The following is a 16,556-nucleotide window of genomic DNA, read 5'->3' as shown; positions in this document are numbered from 1 at the left end:
AAAGCCCTGCTCATGTGTCATCCTTTAACAACCAGAGGAACAAGGTTCAAAAGGAAACTCTGTCATGAGCTGCTGAGTTGGAATTAATTTGCAACACTGATTCTCATCAGCCTTGAGCTCAGCAGAAACTTGGAGCAGCTTTCACTCCAGAAAGTAATAGTTAGTCAGGTGTTTATTGGCATACAATTCACCACACTTATTAATCACCAGCTGGGAGTGGATTCCTAAACACTCTGACCAGGTAAAAGCTTCCTTCCCATTCTGCCTAGTGATGTGACACACTAGCCTCTTGCATAGTTTCCTCCGATTTCCTTTTTGCATATACACTGAAGTGTGCAGCAACATCACATCATATGTCATTTGATGGTTTTGGAATTTTGGAAACTATCATTTTATTATCTATTATTAGATAGAGAGGGTGGCATAGAAATTCATCTTAAAAACAAACAAACAAACTTCTTCATCTCTACGGTAACAGTAGACTCGGTGGGAGGAACCTGTAGTCTTCCCGATGCTGCTGAACTCCATATCCCATCATCCTTGATCATTGGCCGTGCTGGCTGGGACTGAGGGGAACTGGAGTCTCATAACTAGGCAATGGGAGACATCAATAAGCTAAGACGTTAACAACCAAGGCCCTTCGTTCCGTTCTTAAGAACAGCTAGCAACAACCAGAAAGCCTTCCATTAACTCTTGTATTGTGTTGTCCGAGCCGGGAAACTATGGCTAACAGCTTCAGAACAGGCCAAGTTATTAAGCCAACGTCAAACCATGGTTTAGTAACCTGGGTCATTCTGAAGCTATCTAACCATAGTTTCCCAGGAAGAAAGGAGAAACTAAGCTTGATGGAAGACTCCTGATTTGTGTATCTGGCCAAAAGGTTTATTCCTCTCTAGGTTTGTTAAACTGAGATGTAACTGGCATTGGTGTAGCTAGCTGCTCAGGTGCCCTGCGCGGCGCATGCGTCCTGCAGCCGGGGGCGGGGCGTGCCACCCATGGGGGGGGGCGGGGTGAACTGCGTGGAGCCTCTCCACCGTCTCCTCCAGCTGTAGGACGGCTGAGGGAGAGGTGGTGGACAGACGCAAGCCCCATGCTGTCGTTTCAGGCAGCGCAGAGCCTGCAGGTGCCCAAGCCACCGCCTCACTCCCAGGAGAAATGCATGGCTCGGGCACACTGCAGGCCCCACGGTAAGTGCCGGCCCGTGCGGTGTGGCCCCCAGTGCCAGCTACTTTTTGTTACATTTCTTGACTGAACTAAAAAGTTTCATGAGCTCATTTTTTTAAATTAAAAAACCCCTCATATTTTTGTCATCCCCCTCAATGATGAGACCTGGGACGACCCGCACCCCCCTTCCTCCGCCACTGGTGACTGGCTGGATGTGATCTCTGAGTTGTTCAGTCCCGTCCCCACAAGATCATACAGGGCAGGGCTGGGTCAGGTGTTGTGGAACTGCACCTCCCTTCAGGCCCAGCCAGCTTTGTCCGTGGAGCTGTAGTTCAGCAACATCAGGGAGGGGCACAGGTTACCCACTCCTGCACTATATACAGATTCTGTCAGCGTGAGGAAGAGCACCTGTGGCTTAATTTCTATGTTGAATTTAAAATGGCAAAGGAGCAGAGCCAGGAAAAATGTTGGTCATCCTATCAATATCATTTTTTAAACATTTATTTTCACTATCATTACATAGACAAAATCTCTTGGAAAGTTTTCACACCTTCTAGATAAGCTAGAAGGTGTGAAAACATCCATTAGCTAAGGTGTATTGCAATTACTTTTCCAGGTCAAATGAAGCAATACTTTATTGCTATAAACTGCAGCTGATGTGCCTGTTTGGGAAGGGAGTAGGCATCACGTAATTGGATAATTGATGGATAGCATGTGTTGTCCCTTCTGTGCTGTATAATTAACCTATTTATATAGTCACTTTGCTCAAGGTGTTCAGATCAGCACCGCTTGTTATAATCTATAAAGAAGAAGAAAATATCATAGTCTTCGGAGTGGAAACATTTTTTTAACCAAAGCAACAATTTTGTCCTTTGAAATCAGGGGCAAGAGACAACCATTCCCTCCTCTCTATATTGTTTTTTTTATTAAAAAAAACCCCACATTGGCTAGAAATACAGAAACTGCAGGAAATGATTGCCTCCATGTTGTATTCTCAACTCCAAACCAAAGTTCACTGAAAGCATATGACTGCCCCTAAAAGAATTACAGGAACTGTAGTTTATCCCTCACAGAGCTACAATTCCCAGCACCCTTAACAAAATACAGTTTCCAGGATTCTTTGGAAGAAGCCATGTGCTGTAGCTATAAAAGGTAAAGGGACCCCTGACCGTTAGGTCCAGTCATGGACAACTCTGGGGTTGCAGCACTCATCTCACTTTACTGGCCGAGATAGCCGGCGTACAGCTTCCGGGTCATGTGGCCAGCAAGACTAAGCCGCTTCTGGTGAACCAGAGCAGCACACGGAAACACCATTTACCTTCCCGCCAGAGCAGTACCTATTTATCTACTTGCACTTTGAGGTGCTTTCGAACTGCTAGGTTGGCAGGAGCAGGGACTGAGCAACGGGAGCTCACCCCGTCGCGGAGATTCGAACCGCCGACCTTCTGATCGGCAAGCCCTAGGCTCTGTGGTTTAGACTAATTCAGAGAGAATAAAGCTATGTTCTCCCTCCACATATTCAGGGGCAGTATGTCTCTGAATCCCCGTTGCCTCTGGCGGCAAAATGGGACATGCTGCCCTTGAGTTTGTCTAATCCTCTTTTAAAGCCATCTAAGTTGGTGGCCATCCCAGCCTCCTGAGGGAGCGAGTTCCATTGTTTCACTATCTGCTGTGTGAAATACTTTCTTTTATCTGTCCTAAATCTTCCAACATCCACTTTTGTTGGATGTCCACACGAGTGTTATGAAAGAGGGAGAAAAACTTTTCTCTAGCCTCTTTTTCCATGCCATGCAAAGGTTTATCTACCACTTTGGTTGTGCTTCATTTTTATCATCAATGGGGGGAGGGGGAGGAATCAGATACGAGAAAGGAAAACTAGGAATGTTAAAATGTGACCACCGTGTGTCATAAGGAAGAAACTAGGGTGAATCAAGAGGCCAACACCTTCACTCATAATCTGCCTCCACACCCACAGCATATACAGATCAGTGTAGCATCCCTGCAAAAAGCATGGCACTCTGTGTGGTTGTTTCCAGCCTGCCCTTGCTTCTGCAATCTGATAAGTCGTGTGCATCTAAATGCTAGATGCTATTTTCCATATCTCCACGCTAGTTTCCTTACCATGGTCATCTCCCCCCCCCCTCTACCTCTCTCTCTTACCCTTTCCTTAGGTCTCTTGTCTCAGGTGCCGGAACTCACCATGAACGCCTCCCTCGTTTTCTTATAATGCCAATGCCGCCCACCTGAGAGGTGCTGAAACTGAGTTCCAGTGAGTTCTGGTGCGGGGGGGGGGGAGCCCTGCTTATGTGTCTTCCTGCTCTAATTCTGTATGATGGCAACAGTGACCTAATACTCTTCATAATGCATTAAAGGTACAAATATTTATATTCACCTATCTGACGTATAAAGCATTGACCCACACTCTTGCCTGGCCTAGGTCTAGATTTTTAAGAGTGAAAACAGTAGCTGAGTGAGTGTGTTTAAAACATGTTTTGCATTGTCTAGGAACTATCAACACGCCAAAGGCTTGTAACATGTAACAGTCTTGAGGAAAACTGACCACCTATCATATTGAAAATTTGCAATGTAGTAACAATCTGCACCTCTGCATCGATACAATATGAAACACACTTAATGATTTGCATCAGCTTCACCAATGCACCATGTGTCCAGTGAAAATACTGTAGTATTTGGAGCGCATTGCTCATAAGTTCTTATAGCACACCTATGTCATTATGAATATAAATAAATAAATAAAAATATTGACCAGTAGCACCTTGCTGCTACTGGAATTTTTAAAAATGTTTTTATATTTTTCGACTATGTCAGACCAACACGGCTACCTACCTGAACCTAGAATTATGTCATTCTGGTTTCAACAAGATTTAAAAGTAATAAATTATGACAGATAAATTTGTCTGCATAAGGATGATCTATTTACAGTGTTTTTAAAAATGTATTTCACAACTTTTAATTGTGTGTGGTCTCCTATGCAGCTCTTTTCACAGCATAGATAATATCACAGATGAAACTGTATTAGCCAAGTTAGTCTTAAACTGTCTCTCTTATCCCACCTGCTCTTAGTCCCCTACCTTGGCTGTCTTTGGGATATTTAATTAATTGCCTTTGCCCTCTCAACAACTCTCATTTTACAAATGAGGAGCCTACAGCCCAATTCTATTTAGTGAGTTGAGTGGTGGCTGGACCGGTCAGGGCTGTTTAGTAGCCAAGGAGGTCACAGTTGTCCTGGCTTTCTTCTGCTCCTCCCTTGCAAAGATACTGTGGGCACATAAGCACTGGCATTTTACAAATAGCTGACACTTAACTGAACTGAAAAGCATCTTGCTTTTGTTCAGAAAGGGTCCCTGCTGTCACAGTTGCTTCTCTTCTGGGAGAAAAATTGTGTGGCTTCCACCTGTTCTGGTTCTCTCCCTATCCTCCTCTTTTATAGTTGTATCCACAGGCAACTTCCCGTTTCCACAGGGGTTGTGTTCCAGGTCAAAGCATGTGTCAGCGGTTATGCCTAAATTGGTCATATATGCTTTGCACCTAAGTAAAAAGGTACAGGTAAAGGACCCCTGGACAGTTAAGTCCAATCAAAGGCGACTATGGGGTTGTGGCTCTCATCTCGCTTTCAGGCCGAAGGAGCCAGTGTTTGTCCACAGACAACTTTCTGGGTCATGTGGTCAGCATGACTAAACCACTTCTGGTGCAATAGAACACCGTGACAGAAGCCAGAGTGCACAGAAACACCATTTACCTTCCCGCCGCAGCGGTACCTATTTATCTACTTGCACTGGTGTAAAAAACTGCTAGGTTGGCAGGAGCTGGGACAGAGCAATGGGAGCTCACCCTATTGTGGGGATTCGAACCGCCAGCCTTCCAATCAGCAAGCCCAAGAGGCTCAGTGGTTTAGACCACAGTGCCACCCGTGTGGTCTACTTAGCACCTGGGTCTAGAAGAGGTGCCCCTGCCTACAGTCACTACTGTGTTCATGCCACAATAGCCAGACATTATGAAGAAGTAGGCCTCACTGAATTCCCTAATATGAGTGAACAGGATCACTGTCTGAGTTGGTTGGTACCAAACCTTTAACTTCTATACAGTGGTACCTCAGGTTAAGTACTTAATTGGTTCCGGGGTGCAAAAGTACTTAACCCAAGCGGCGATAGCGCATGTGTGCGAAGCGCCGATAGAGCGCTTCTGCGCATGCACGTGTGGCACAACCCAGAAGTAAATACTTCCTGGTCCGCGGAGTACTTAACCTGAAAGTACTCAACCTGAAACGTACTTAACCCGAGGTATGACTGTACCTATGTGGAAACATTTTCCTTCCCCCAGCTTATTCACTTCTATACTGTCTTTCCAGAAAGCAGAATAAGCTAGAAGCATTTTAAGCTGACTAGGCTGTGGGAGACCAGGGTTAAAATCACTACTCAGCCTCGGAGCCTTGGGCCAGTCACGGACTCTCAGCCTAACCTACCTCACAAGGTTGTTGTGATGATGACCTGGCAGAAAGGACAACAATAAAGGCCACTCTTGAGCTTATTGAAAGAAATGTGGATGCAAACATAATACTGTACTGATAAATAAAGGATAATAAAAATCAAGGATAATAAAAATAGAAAAGTACCTTCAGCCTGCCCCTGATTTTGAATTGCGGAAGCGGGGTGAGGGCAAGTTTGGAAACAAAGGAAAAAGAATCTGGCGCACAGCCAGCATATTCAGGCCTACAAACAATGGAATTTGCATGTACATGCTTGGCAAATGCAATGTGAGCCTGTCTGCTGGGACAGGCTTGCCTGGGTAGGGTGTACAGGCAAGGTACAACACATGGCTCTGCACAAGGTACAACTAAGTTCCTCTCCCTTGCACCATCCTACCTTTCATAACAGCATTTTTTATTTATGCCTAGAGATGGGTGGGAGTGACCACCTGGCCACAGCAATAGTTTTGAACAGTGCCTTCTTCTGGGTGTACTCAAGAGTATGCGGTTCCAACACCTTTTTTTTCTTTTTCAAATGTTGAAAGTGTGGCACTTACTGTAACAACTGGTTTTGAATTCATATTGGTTGAGCATTGCAGAAAGAATGGGAGATTGACAGGAAAGTCTCCAAGAGTCTAAAAATATGAGGGCAAGGGAGAGGAAAGAAGGTGACTTGGAGATTTTTGGGGGGAAACTTACATTTTTGCCTTCAATTCACCTTGATGGGGCTGTGCTCGAGGAGACCTAATACCCCAGCTCCTGTTGCATGAGTCTTGCTATGTCCAATTGTGGTTTATTTTCAAGTAAATCCACGCAAGAATGCAACATAAGGCAAAAAGTGTCTTCCCTAAGAATACAGATAGAATCTATATGGCATAGATTTGAACATTGTCATTAGCACTGAACGTATTGGTTATTTTGTTTTGCCTTTTCTAGTTTGGATTGTCATTCCAAACTGTTTCTCATATTAGCCTGGAGAAGAGAAGGTTAAGGGGTGATATGATTGCCATGTTCAAATACATTAAAGGATGCCATATAGAGGAGCGAGAAAGGTTGTTTTCTGCTGCTCCAGAGAAGTGGACATGGAGCAATGGATTCAAACAACAAGAAAGAAGATTCCACCTAAACATTAGGAATAACTTCCTGACAGTAAGAGCTGTTCGACAGTGGAATTTGCTGCCAAGGAGTGTGGTGGAGTCTCCTTCTTTGGAGGTCTTTAAGCAGAGGCTTGACAGCCATCTGTCAGGAATGCTTTGATGGTGTTTCCTGCTTGGCAGGGGGTTGGAATGGATGGCCCTTGTGGTCTCTTTCAACTCTATGATTCTATGATTCTGCTACACTGAACATGAGGGAAGCCCCTGTAGGTCAAAGAAGGACAACCCAGTAGCTGTTGGACTCCCATTCCCACCAGCCCCAGGCAGAAAGGCCAACTGTTAGAGATCATGGGAGTTGTAGTTCAGCAAGCATCAGGTTTGCCTTAGGTAAACCTCATAAGGATATTTGCTGGATTCTCAAAGGCTGCATGCTGTGTTATATGCATGCACCAGGGCTTCCCTGTGTGGGTCTCCTCATCCCACAGTGGCCTTACCAAAGTGGATTCTGGAGGTTAGAGGACTTCTGGGTGCAGCAGTCATTGGCATGCCAGAAGGTGTAGCCAAAAAGGAAACTGGGGTTCATTTGGGTCCAGGTTACTGTATGTAGTATGAAAGAGAGAGCTAGCCAAAGAAGCTTCACGGGCACAAATCCATAATGCAAATGCAAATCTAAACTCTGTGTTAGTTTCGCTAAGGAGCACGCCTTGTATTCTGAGAGGAGGGGGAGGGAGAGAGAGAGAGTACTCTTCTGTATTTTGAAAGACTGTACAGTACTATAAACAAAACCCCATATTTTTCTCTTCTGCAATAAATCAACTCCCCATGCTGCTGGGTAATGTTGCTTCTCTTGTTGCTTGCTCAAGAGCTGCTTCTGGCTAATGAGAGAAGCAGCTGCTCCAGCTGGGTAAGGAGCTCCTGACAACTCCCAGATGCTTAGCAAGTAGCCTTGTTAAACAGAATAGGCAAATAGGCGGCCTCCCCTCTCCAGCTCTGCCTCTGTTGCAGTCAGAGCTAGCAGAAGGAAATGTTAGGGAAAGCTGACTGCAAGCTTGGCACATCCATGTTAAAAAGGGCTCAGGGAGGCTTGTTGTTTTCTGTCCTTAACTTGGTTTAAAGTCCTCTGGAAACTGATGGGCTGTCAGACTCTAGACACTTTGCAACACTATCCCATTTATAATTACTTAAAAAGACTTGTTGATGTATGGTTGGGCAGGTGAAAAAGAAGGGACAGGTCTTCTGCATCTGTAATAATCATCTGGAAGGGGGGGGTGTCATGGAAGCTATATCTGCTGAGATCCCCTCTTCTGGGTCTTGTTTTTCACCTGGCCATTCTGTGCTGATATCAGTGGAATGGATTTCGTAGCTATACAGGACTGCAGCCTTGGATTCAGTCTGCAGGTCATAAGCACAAGAACATTTGGATATTTAAAGAACACTTTTGACAAGCAGAAGCTCCCATAATGGCATTTGGAATAGGGGATGAGGGTTGGAATTAGAGTAATCTGTCAATCTGTCAATTTTGGTGTTTCGTTTTTTCCCCAGTTTTTCTAGTTTTTATTTTCAGTTCTCCCCATTTCCACATCAGTTTGCAATACGCCCCCCCCCCCAAGGTTCTCCTGAAAACTCATCAGCAATTCTCCCCATCCCTAATATTTCTGGATATTCCTGCACATATATAAAGCATTAATTTATTATGATGAAATTGAGTCTTTGAGCATAAAAAGTGAATCTAAAATAAACAATCTAAAATAAACACACATTTCAATGCAATTGTGCTATGTGGGCATGTGCATTTCTTCTGCAAACAAAGGTTATTAGCACATGCCAAGGGAAACGTCAATAAAATAATGCAAGACAACTCAGGATATTCTCAGTAGGTTGTTGGACTACAACTCACACCATTGCTCCCCAAAGAACATGGGCAAAGGTCAGAGATGATGGGAATTACAGTCCAACAACCTCTGGAGGATAACACATTAGCTACTTTACATTAGGCTATTCCACCACTCCACTCAGTTTTCTGATTTCCCCTGCAAGGGTCAGACAGCATTCCATGACCACTGAGCATGCTCAGTCCTCTTTGGAATGTTTTGACCTCTTTAAAAAAAATCTGCAAAACTTGAGGCTCCCCTAAGTCTGCTGATATCTCCCTCTTTGTAGGTGGATGGTGCCATTTTGGATACCTAAGAATTGGCACCCTGCAAATTTGCACATTCTATCTATCTATCTATCTATCTATCTATCTATCTATCTATCTATCTATCTATCTATCATCTATCATCTATTTATTTATTTATTTAAAGTTATACACCGCTTGATTGTTTATAAACATTGTATATACACACACATCCATACGCACAATCTTCAAAGTGTCTTACAAAAATAATAGAACAATAAAATTATTGGTAAAAACAGTTAAAGCAACTATATAAAACAATTAAAAAATCAGTGATATCATCATCATTTGCAGTAATCTACTCTACAAATTACAAGAGCATTGACATCAGTAGTTAGGTTGTCCCTGTCCAGATACGGGCACAGCTGGGCCACCAGGCAAAGCTGATGGAAGGCCTCTGTGCCACTGAGGCCATCTGAGCCTCAAGTGACAGCAAAGGATCCAGAAGTACCCCCAAGCTATGACCCACTCCTTGAGAGGGAGTATAACCCCATCAAGAGCAGGCAACCTCCCAGCCATCCAGTTTAGGAACCACCCACTAACCGTGCCTCAGCCTTATCTAGATTAAACTTCAGTTTGTTGGCTTTCATCCAGACCATTACCGAGGCAAGACAATGATCCAGCACATCCACTGCCTCACCTGCAGATGTAAAGGAGAAGTAGAGCTGTGTGTCTTCAGCATATTGCTGACAACAAACTCCAGACCTCTGGAGAACCCCACTCAACGGTTTCATGTACTGGTAGATGTTAAACAGCATAGGGGATAAAAATCGAACCCCGCGGAACTCCCCATTGAAGGCTCCATGGGGCTGAAGAACACTCCCTGAGCAATACCTTCTGTAAATGTCCATCCAAGTAGGACCAGAACCACTGCAAAGCAGTGCCATCCGCCCATAACTTGGACAGCCACTCCAGAAGGATTCCGTGGTTGATGGTATTGAAAGTGGTTGAGAGGTTGAGGAGAATTAAGAGGGACACATTCCCCTCCTTCTGACAGAGGTCATCATACAGGGTGACCAAAGCAGTTTCTGGGCCAAAACTGGGCCTAAACCCTGATTGAAATGGATCTAGGAAATCATTTTCCTCCAAGAGTGCCTGGACTGGATCTGGTCTGCGATTTAAAACTAAAAACAGATTCAAACATGCTTCATTCATGGGCAGGCTTGTCTAAACAAAAATGTTTTAAGCAGGCACTTAAAAGGGAACAGATGTCCTCTTGTGACAGATGCAGTCGCATCAGTATTCCTTCTGAACCCCTGACCAATCCCCTTCTGTTGGAGCAGAGATCTATGTGTGCCATACACCTGCACACTCTCAAGTAATCTGCTGCTCTAAGCAGTGCTAGAGGATGCTATGCAGATTTGGCTGCCATCTAATCAACTTCTGTGCATGGAAGAGGGGAAGCGTCATTTCACCCTTCACCTCAGGCAGCAAAATGTCTTGAGCTATCCATTTTTAACCAGGAAAGAGTTCTGCCAGCACGGTCAGGAAGTTATGAAATCACTATCTTGCCCAGCAAGAGGAGACCGAGTGTGGCTACACTCCAAAGAGCTACTGGTACTTCAGGCATCGGGCAGAGCTTACAGTATTTTTCTTTTCACTTTTTCAAAAGAACAGCGGATGCATTATCATGAAGTGCAATGGAAAGTATCCCCCGTTTCAAAATAGGTTTGCAACGGCATAGGGCAGTACTATTAGAAAATCAAGACCGAATGATCCTTAAACACATGGGTCAATGCTTAACACCATCTACCAATATTCCAAAAGTGAATGTATACATGCATAATATCAGGACTGACCACTTTTGCTAGTTTCTTCTTTCCTGATTTGTTTAGTAGTTCAGCCCCATATGCTATTATTGTCAACTGGCCACTGGGACTACTGTACTTAATGCCCTATGAAATACAAGCAAGTTTTCCACAAGTAGTCCAAGATGGCAGTAGCATACAACTGCTGGATTTGACCTCCAGCCTGGCACCTCCTGTGACTGTCATGCTTGCTTCTTGGAATTTCCTTCCATCTGATTTGCTTACCATGTTTCACACCTTGAGTTTCATGGAAAGAAAGGTGTGCCACTAGCAGGTGGAAAACCTGAGCTTGGTTTTTCCTCTAATGAGAACTGTCATATCTACAGGCTGCTGTTTCCTGTTCTTTGTATCCATTGCCTGCTGAGCCTCCAGCAGTAAACCTAGCCTTGCTTGTCAGTTCAGTATTGCATTGGAGTACACATTGCTTCACTGCTTTTATCTCTTGATAACCACCCTGTCATCAAATTGAGGATGGAGACAGATATGTGAGCCCAGAGGTTATGCTTCCTCTTTCCAAAAGCAGAAGTGTGATTTTCCCCATCCTGTTCTGATTCATGACGTTTCCTGTCCCTTCCTCCCCCCCACAACCGGCTTATCCCTGTGATTTTTACTGTATTCTCCCTACCCTCGGTTTATCCCTCTGATTCCGCCTCTCCCGCATGCAGTTGTTACAGATAGATAGATAGATAGATAGATAGATAGATAGATAGATAGATAGACAGATAGACAGACAGATAGATGTGGCTTAATGGTTTTTTTGTGGTGGTTTTTTTTAGAGGTTTGTTTATTAAGGTGGTATTTTGTTTAGTTTTGTTGGGGTTTTCTTGTTTGTGGGTCAGAAGTGGGTAGGGTTTAAGATGTGGGTGTGGTGTGTTTGTGTGTTGTGGTGTATTTGTACTGTGAGTAGTTGGTGTGGTGTGTGGTTTTAGAGATTTTGGTATGTGCTGTTGTGTATTTTGTATGTTTTTGTTTGTGGATTGGGTTTTTAAAATTGTTTTCTTCCTCTCCCTCTCCCCCCAGCACCGCCCTCCCCCCCAGGCCTAGTGGGGGCCTGGCGGCCTGGCAGGGGCCTACATAAAACAAAGGCCATGCTGCAGCCTGCGATCCAGGCGCTCCCCCTCCCCCCCGGGCCTAGTGGGGGCCTAGCAGCCTGGCAGGGGCCTAGGGACCTGGTAATGGCCGCCTTGGTGGTTTCAGTTGCTTGCTTGATGATGCCATTATTTGGCGCCGCCCTTCAGAGCTTTTGCTGGTGACAGCGTGCAATCTGCCTTTTTATTGGATGCTGCTGGAGTATTCAGAGCTTTTGCTAGTGACGTCTAATTTGGGCGCCATTTTTTTGTGTTTATTCACTATTTTAGGTGTGAAAGCTATGGTTTTTTTGGAATTTTTTTATGCCAGATCCCTCACTGATGGGCATGGAACGTTGTGGCCAAATTTGTTACATTACAGTTCAGCGGTTACAGAGAAAGGCTGTTTCATCCGTGTGCGCAATGCCTACATTTATATATATATATAGATTTGGTAGTTCCATTTGCATTATTCACACACACACACACACACACACACACCGGAAATAATATAAAAAAAAGAGTAAAGCTCAGCCCATAGTCTAAGTAGGATTGTGCAAGAACATCCTTGAGTCTCATTTACATGAGGGATCGCAGTGGTCGGCTGGCTTAATGACAGATGTGGGATGGTAGACTACCCTGTTATGGGACCTGCTAAAGCTCTGTGTGGTTGCTGAGGCCTCTTTCCAGGTTCTAACCTGGAGGTACAACCAAACAGGAAGTGATCTACTGACAGCACACATTACTCCCAAGCATGGTATCCCCGTGCTAATAAAAACCAGAGTGCAGACTTTTTTGGTTGTTACTGGAAAAGACTGGAAAGTAACAATCACTTGAAACTGTAATGCTTCTACTTCTGTTCAAATGGATTCTTTTTTCTTTTGCTTTCTTTATTTCTGAATCCTCTAATACTTCTAAAGTGAGTTTTGTAAATTTCTCTTGCTATCTCATTGTTGAGCAATCTATGACAATAGATTTGGCATTCGTACTATTCACACATAATCGGAAATAAGCTCCATTGAACACAGTGGGATTTACTTCCAAGTAAAGATGCACTGGATTGTATAGCAACAGGTCTGTTGTGACATAAGCTTCCATGGACTAGGTTAGATGTGTCCAACCCTCTTGAACTAATCCAATCCATCAACTGTCTTATTATTAGTGTAGTGACTATGAAAGGGTTGATCTAGCCAACGGTAGTGCACACTTGTTTTCTTAAATTAGATTACAAGCTAACCTGCTTTTTGGTGGCTTTATTTGTTGAAAGCTGCCCTTGCTTCTATCTGCTCAAAGCTCTTTATGTTCTTAAGATGCCAACAGCTGCTTAGAATCCTTTCAGACGTTCACCACTATATGCATACTGCTTATGCTTACTGGCCCTGGAGAGGGATCCTCATATAATAAAAGTACTGCAGTAACTTATCCTTCAAGCTTGATTGTGAGGGAAACTGTAACACAGAAACAACTTAGGAACTAAAATTAGGGTATCAACAATGAGAAAACTAGGAGGAAACCTTGCTGTGTTCCTTTTTCAGCCTGATCTCATGGCTTGCGATATCTTTTGCTGGCACTGTTGCACCATATCCAGAGCCAATGGCTGTTGTCAGCATAACAGAGGCAACTCACACTTTTGTGGTAATACAACTGGCAAAGTTAGCACACTATGGACCTAATCTTAGAAGCAGACACTGCTTTGTATAACCATTTTATTAATGAGCATAACCCAGTGATGGGGAACCTGATGGCCTAAAACTCCCATAATCCACGACCATTAGCCATCCTGGCTGGGACTAGTGGGAGGTGGGAGTCCAGCAACATCTGGAGCAGTGTCAATGGGCACTTGGCTAGTCCCCTAAATGTTCCAAGCCGAACCTTCCTGTTCCTTGCTTCTTCCATTATTCTTTTATTAAGCTTTTTTTTTTACACACTTCATATTCTTTTATTGTTCTCTGTTTTTATTTCGATGTATTTGATTATTGCTAGCTGCTTTGGGCATTCTTTTATGTAAAGACAGATGAAAGTATTCTGATGAAACAAAATAAGAAGCCTCTGCTGGTTTCCAAATTGCTAAGGAAGATACGGGGAAATGTGTTTTAAAAAATGAGCCGAGAAAGCCAACACCTCTTCTGTTGCATCAAAATGACATCAAGACAAAGCCGCATGGGAACACCAATTTCAATGTAATGGGATCCACATCTTCCCTTACACTAAGTCACTGTCCTCTTCACCTATTCCAGTGTTACTCTCTCCACAATTTCAGCAACCTGACAGTGATCTTTCCTCCATGGCCAGCTGACCAAGCAGAGTGTATTATCCCTGCTTCTCCAGCCTAAAAGTTCTTTATCGGCTGCAGAGACAACCCCCCCCCACTACCTCCATTAGTATGGAGCCAAGCCCTACTCTGCCAGTCTGATCTGTTGCTTGCAGCACAAGCTGCACTTCCCTTTTCTCAGCTTGGCTTCCTCCTTGTGCACCAAGAAAGGGCGTCCCTTCTTTGCAATACACAGTGAGAAAACAAAGTGAGCTGGCGATGCAGGAAAAGAGCCCCTTTCATAGCACACAGAGTGTGTGTGTGTGTGTGTGTGTGTGTGTGTGTGTGTGTGTGTGTGGTGTAATATGCATGTGGCCTGCACACCAGAGGCTTTGGCCTCAGCAGCATCCACTATGCATTCCCCTATTTCTTTCCCCTGAAGGAATTTGACCCTTGGGGGGGGGGAGATTCCCATGCTCCAGTTTAAAACCAAGTATACATCAAAGTACAATATGACTATAAAATGCCTTCTACTCATATGAGAAACATTTTACTAAAAAAAAAAGTGTTGTGCTTTGCTGGAAATAAGGCAGTGTAGCATTTGCCTTCAATTCCAATGTAAGGCGCTGGTGCTGATCTTTTAACACAGAGAAAGTTGATGCTGCCTTGTCTCATGAAACCAAAGCTTGTAATTTGCTTCAGCACACCCCGACTTCTTTCTGTGTTTAACTGAAGTAAGGCTACTATATAGTGGAATCATCACACAAGTGGATTCCCCAAATGATTATTCAAGGCAAAGAGTAGCTGATGAATTGTAAGGTGTGCATTTTTCAGCCACTCAGCAACTTTTATGCTCTTTTTATACATTGGTTTTACTAAGCAAACCTGCTGAATCCCTGTGAGTAAAAAGTAAACACCTGGCTTCCCCGAACCATATTTACTGGATTAAAGTTACAATATCAACTTAAACCACAAACATAATTCACTCTTCCTAATTGTCACCCTGTCACCTGACACACCCAAGCCATCACTTTCCCACCTCCAGCCTAGTATTTCACCAGCATAGTTGAAGTGTCACTTTCAACATCTACAATTATGACTTCCTTTGAAGGGAAATGCTTGGTCTTCAGGAAACACACTTTATTAGCTGCCTAACACATCACAATTGCAGAAGCCAAAGCATAATTACTAAGCACAACTATCGCTAATGACATCAAGGCTTAAATATGTGGCAAAGCAACACCAGGAGCACTTTTATTCTCTTTCTAAAGTACTGTACGGGGTGGTTGCCAGCTTCACTATGGGACTGAACACTAGTGATCCTTCGCAGGAAGTAAGCCTCAGTGGTGCACCACCGTTATGTTTTGAGAAATCATCTGCCACCATAGTCGTCCTTGGCATGAATCTGCAGAATAGCTCCACAAAGAGGATGAAGATAAATTATTGGAACTATTCTTGCCATGTCAGACCTTAACAACACCCACAATGCTTTCATCTATTGTTTTTTGTTGCTTCAGAAATACTGAGCCCTAAGGGTGATACTGGTGGCTCTGTCATTCTTTTAATGTTGATGCTTTTGTGTTTTGCAGCAGAAAAGGTGTTGGCTTCTTTGATTCCACAATCAAAAAGTTAAAAGGTTTTTTTGTGCATTTTTAGCAAGTTTAGAATAAGCAAAAATTGGTACATCTTCCAGTGCAATCAGAATGCTTGTACATTTTTAGAAAATTGAAGTTCCCCCCTTGAATTACAATAATCAGTAAACTTGTGTGGATGCCTGATTATCGTCTTCCAAAGCAACTACTGGTACTCTATCCCGAACTTAAAAATGGAAAGCGTAATGCTGGTGGTCAACAAAAGAGGTTTAAAGACTGTCTCAAGGCAAATCTATAAAAAATGTAGTATAAACACTGACAACTGGGAAACACTGGCCTGCGAGCGCTCCAGTTGGATAACAGCCTTTACCAAAGGTGTCATGGGCTTTGAATAAACTCGATCTCAGGACGCAAGGGAGAAACGTGCTAAGAGGAGGGCACGCTTGGCAAATCCACACCATGATCAACTCCCACCCAGAAACCAATGTCCCCACTGTGGAAGGACGTGTGGATCCAGAATTGGTCTCCACAGTCACTTACGGACCCATTGTTAAAACCGTGTTTATGGAAGACAATCTTACTTGGCTATGAGTGATCGCCAAAGAAGATAAACCACAAAAAAGATCTAGTTACCATTTTTGTTGCAACACTGCACATAAACCTCCAAACAAATTAATTTAGGAGAGTGAAAAGGTAATAGTAAATAAGGGATAGCATTTCTTATGTTTATTAGTAATCTGATCTAGTATTTAAGATATAATGGTGCACTGACATTGCTAGTTGTGTTACTACCAGCACTATTGTGACAAAAACTGCCAACTTGGCAAAAGGGGAGCATAGTAATCCCAGAAACAGCTTATTGACTATCATAACTTGCTGTACATAATTTTAAAAATTGTAAATTGCTTCTATTTTATG

The sequence above is a fragment of the Zootoca vivipara genome, chromosome 3 (genome assembly GCF_965207765.1).
Source record: "Zootoca vivipara chromosome 3, rZooViv2.hap1.1, whole genome shotgun sequence".
NCBI lineage: Eukaryota > Metazoa > Chordata > Lepidosauria > Squamata > Lacertidae > Zootoca > Zootoca vivipara.
The sequence above is the reverse complement of the archived record's forward strand: the minus strand, read 5'-3'. Positions refer to the sequence as shown.